Source organism: Anas acuta, chromosome 1 (genome assembly GCF_963932015.1).
Source record: "Anas acuta chromosome 1, bAnaAcu1.1, whole genome shotgun sequence".
Lineage (NCBI taxonomy): Eukaryota > Metazoa > Chordata > Aves > Anseriformes > Anatidae > Anas > Anas acuta.
In genome coordinates, this window is record NC_088979.1 from 84,975,279 (window position 1) to 84,980,801 (window position 5,523).

A 5,523-nucleotide genomic window follows, 5' to 3' on the forward strand; every position below is an offset into this window, starting at 1 on the left:
CAGGATAGTTCAGGCTGGTGCAATGAATTCTGAATGCATGCAGCAGGTTAATCCCCAAACAGCCTCCCAGGTTAAACATACACCTACTTGGTCAGCTCAGTGCAGACAAGATGACATACATTGTGCCTGTTAGCTCTGCAGCAGGCTCTCAGGGACATTTTTCCTCTTGGGTGGTAGATGTCATGTGCATCAAACAAGCAAGGCAACATTTTCCTCAGCTAGTCACAGCAGGGTAGGACAAGATCATATCTTGATTCTTTCCCCTCTGGGAGCTTCCTAGGCTGTGCCTCCTCCTCCTCCTCCTCGATGTGACTGCTGGCAGCACAGGCCGCATGTTGAGTCCTCTCTGAAAGCAGTCTTATTTGGGAGCTTCTACTTCATATACAGAAATGAATGGCTTGTACCAGGGAGCTGAACCACTGTCACTTTCTGTCTCCCTCAGGCAGAGAAGGGAACTCGCTGTAGCTTTCTGTATGCCAGCAGACATCTCTAGCCATAGAGAGGGGCTTTTGACAATGCGCATTTTGGATAGAGACTCTTAAAGCCTGCCTAAGCACCACTTTATATGCATAAATCTCTTTTTGGATCTGAGGATTAATCTCTTGCCTCACTTTGTCATCTGCAAAATGGAGAATTTCCCTACCTGACAAGAGAATTGAGAGGATAAATATTTCAGAGACCATGAAGCACTCAGACAACTCTCTCAGTACGGGTGACAAAAGCACCTCGGATAGACAGGAGAATGCTGCTTTAAAATTCTCAGGAGAACAGCGCAGAATAGAGATGAGATATAACAATGTGGGAGGCAATTGTAGCAATCTAAGTGATAGATGGCATCATTCACAGGAAAGCAAGATGGATCTGCCTATAGACTCCCATTCACAGAGTTGGACTCACTTCTGGTGTGCATTTCAAGGCACGCACCATGCCACAAAATAATGATGTTTATCCACATGCTTTTTGATTGCTATTTCCCAACTTAACTCCCATGGAAAAAAAAAAAAAAAGCTCACGAGTGTTATCCTATTTGGGCTGCTTAATGTTTTGGCACTCCAGGATGATCTTTGCAATTCCTGAGGTCTGTGGACTTTTTGACTACGTGTTTAGGATGTACAGGTCTCTGAACACTCTTCTCAGGCCAGGCACCCCTGGGTGCTTGGCTCAGGCCAGGGAAAACCTCAGCGACACCGAGGAAGGAGAGCTTGCAGCTCGGGCATCTTTAGCTGCTATTTACAGGCTCGCCCCACGAGAGGGCAATATGGCAACATCCACTGTGCTTCCACTCCTTAATAAACCTTTTAAAAAAGGATCAGGCTCTTGAACCGGGAATTTCATTCTACAGTGTATGCACAGTATTTATAGAAAGAGTATTTTCTCTTTTAAAATGTTACTATTTTGCTTCTAGCAGTAACATATAATCAGTATGCATTAAATTTCTTTCATCTCACAGGCGATAATGTGACCCTCTGCTGGTATCCAGTCTAGAACAACTAGACATGGGAAGGAAACTTAATTCTGTTCGTATTTCAGATATTCCATAAGAGAGTGAAACTGGAGGCTCAGTGCCACAGCTCATCCTCAGGGAGCAGCCCATTTATCAGTAATTTTAAGAGGATTAATAATATGAATAAAATTATCTAGCCTCATGTCCTTACGTTCACTGACCCTTATGCAATTAAATATCTTATTTTGTGTCTTGCCCTCAGGTCTGTAACCTGCCTTGTTTCGCTGTCAAATTTCTGCATCACCTCCCAACCTGGCTGATCTGAACATGGTTTTCGAATGTGCTGTTGAAAGCAAATCACGGCTGCTACTATAGTCTATAAAAGGTTTATCTTCCACTTGAGTGGAAACTGCTAACCATATGCTAAACATTTTTGATAATGTCATCCAGAAATGTTTTCTCTGCATATTTCGTATTCTGTTTTATCCTCCAAAAGGCCATGCATATTTTGCAGCTGTCTTCTCGGATGCAGCTGAAATATTTTTCTTTTGATTCAGTTCTGTATGAATGATTTGTCTTAGCTTTGTCTTACACAGAAGTTTCTCGCCAGCTCCCGGCTCTGCTAGTGATTTGCAGTGTCACCTGCTATCAGGAAGGAGAACACAACATTGTTAACCAGATCTTGACAGGTAAATGATAGACAAACCACATCAGAAATGCTTTGAGTAACGCTGTTGGGGGGAAGGAGACACATTCTTACACACAACAGCTTAAAATGAATAAATAACTGAGGTGATACAGAGCACACAGGCTGTGCCAGCACGCGATGAGGGCAGGAATGCGGGGAGGATGCTGCAGCCACCCTGGGACCAGGCAGGGCTGCCTCCTCCAGCCGTCAGCCCAGGGACTGAGGCACAGCTTGTGCCTTACTTACAGCCACAGAAAGGTCAACGTGTTTAGCATGGCATAGAAATTACTGTTTTTGCTTCTCCCACATATCACGATACCTAATTGCTGTAAAGCATTGGGCAGCCCCGTGGAATGGAGGAAGTAGTTAATTGAATTAGTGATTGCTCGTGCAGTCATTGCTCAGACACGTGGCCCTCTGCACGCACCGCGTTGGACACATGTGCTGCGTGGCCACCAGTCTCAAGGGTGCGCCCCTGACATCTGAGCTCAGAGGTAGAGATGATGAAAAGCAAAGAGGCATTCATTGCACGGAGAGGAGGATGTGGTGTGGAGGGTCAGAAAAAAAAACTGTGCTTTGAGAAGTGCTTGGATGAAGTAAATTGTTTTGTACAGATGAGGACAGGGTTGTCTATAATAATCCTGTACCCTTTTGTGAGAAGTGGCTGTGCTGCCATCATGAAAAATTAGAAATTAATTTACTCTCATTTTCATTTTGTCTTTACTTTGGACACCACCATCAAGCAATGAGCAATGTTACTGCTACACTTCTGCTGCCAGTAGCTTTTCTGACATTCACAGAAAAATCTGATTTTGTGCCTGTCCTCATGATATGTATTTGGAAAGAGATCTTTTGCAAGTCTTTGGCTTCCAAATTTACTTCAGAAAAGATGCCAGGAGGCTCTGCTCAGATGAAAGGTTTGGGGATGCCCCTGGCAGTGCTGGTGCTGGAGCCATTCACCCAAATGCGGGAGCACCGAACAGCTGCCAGCACAAGAAAAACAAGCCTGATGCTGCCAGAACAGAGGGAGAGAAGATGTTCCTGACAAGAGGATTCACAGCAGACTAAAGTATGAGTTAAAACAGCTGCTGTCCCTTCCCTCTGGCCATGCCCAGTGATCCCCTGGTCTGTAGGCTTGCTGGTTGCTGTCCTCACCCCAGCTCTGCTCACTGACTGGGAACAGTGGGACAGGGATGCTTGGGGAGGCTCCTGCCCTGCTGCCAGCCCTCACTGTGCCAGGACATCCTTTGTAGGCTTGTTCCTTTAAACGAATATAATGGCCTTCTCCAGAATACTTTTTTTCAAAAAAAAAAAAATGTAGTTTTTGATGATCTTTAGTAATAGTGAATTGCCGGACAGAAAATTTCCTTTGCATCAACAAGATTTGCTTAATGAAAGAGGATGTTGCTGTCTGGGAAAGCTGATTTTCCAGCCCACAGAACCAATTGCCAGACAGCCACAATGAAAGAGGAGGAAAAAAAGATGGAAACCATAAAAAGCTCTATAACATTTTAAATGTGATGTTTTAATTGTGTTATATATTTGACCATAAATTGCAACAGGCTTTTAAGCAAAAATAAACTTGAGTAGACTTTAAAGAAATTTGATCTGTGAGGCATATACATAAATAGAGCTACACAACTTTTATTAAAGCATCGTAAAGAAGAAAATACAGATTTAGTGTGACTTTCAGTATGCAACTAATTCATAAATCTCCATTTAAAATTTGTACGCTGTGAGGAACGTGCATGCATAGAGGTTGGACTCTGGATAATCCCCACTACTTAGCCAGAGTAAAACCAGAGCGGTGAAACCTGATGAGTGGTGAGGTGGTGGGAGGATGTTCAGCTACCTCCAAAATTGTGTGCCACCCATGGTCCCTTTCTCACAGGACAAGCTGCTGTGCTAAGCTACCCAAGCAAGTCTGCAACAAAGTGTTAACCAAACAGGTTAACAAGAAGTAGATAAGATTAAAACCACACTAGCCCAAAACTTTAACCCAAATAAAGAACTTCACAGGGTAGGCCCTGGATATTAATAACCTTGTCGTATGTCTATTCAATCCTGTCATATGTCTATTTTGGCTGTTGCTTAATTTGCCCACAATCTGATTAGAGTTTTTCCAACCAAGCTGCAGAAAAAAAAAAAAAAAATCATTTAAAGACTAGAGACTATACACGCAGGGTAAAAATTTGTCAGGATGCTTGGTGCACCTTTGGCTCAACTCTCAAACTTGAGTTAAAGCTCGGGAGCCGTAGTGACTCCTTAGCCAAAACTGAAAGACATACCAAAAAAAAATTCTTCAAGTGCAAGTTTCTTCCTCTTGTGTTTGGACCATAAGATTTCAATTTTTTGTATCTGTTTAGGAATACATATTTTCAGTCTCAGGATATCCTTGCCAAAGTAGGAGTGTCTGAAGATATTAGGTACTCCGGTGCTGCCACCTGAGACCAAGGATCTGAAGCCAGCAGAAATGGAGGATGAGCTTCATCCCCTTTCTTCCAATGAGTGCTACTTGGTAGAAAAATCCCTCACTTGTACTAGAAGACCTTGTTTCCAGTGAGCATATTTTATGTGGGAACTTAGAAGATACTAGACACTGAGGTGTTTAGGTGTCCAAAAAAAACCCAGAAGTGTGTCACAGCACAGGAAATGAGGAATTATATATGAAGAGACTTTTGTTTTCCATTTGGTGTAGAGATGGAGCTTGCAAGGAGAGCAACATACAGATAGAGTTGGGCTCAACAGGTGCTGTTTGGTAGGGTTCTCTGCACCTGAGGATTGTGTACCAAAAGCTATTATGTCTCAACTCTACTCTGGATAACAATGAATGATCAATCCCCAATTCAGAAAAAATGATCCCAAAACAAAAGAAAATATTTATAGCTCCCATTCAAATATCTCCCTGTGCTTTATAGCTGCAAGCTGCAAATGCATGTAAATCTTTGGGAGGCAGGTAAGTAGGAGGTATAAATTTCAGCACAAGGGTAAGTGTTCTGCTGATTGCACTGAGTTCATGCCCTGTCTTTCATACAACTTTGCTTTCCGTTAGGATTTTTTTTTTTTCTTAGAGGACAGTAACTAGTCGTAGAAATTATAGGAAGTACAGGTGGAGTAGGTCATGCATGGGGACATAAGAAATGCTTCAAATCCAAGAAATGGGAGAACTGAGTAGTCATCAGTTCTATAGGAAAGGATCTGAGAGCTGTTGTGTGAATAAGCAGGAGGATCACCTGTAGGACATGAGCATGATTGGACATAACCCTTTCCACTCTGCTCAGCATGGATCAACCCTCAGCAGGACTGCTCTTCCAGCTTTGGGCACTACGTCTCCATAAAGAAATGGACAAATTGAGGAAAACCCATCAGAGAGTGATGAGAGTGGCCAAAG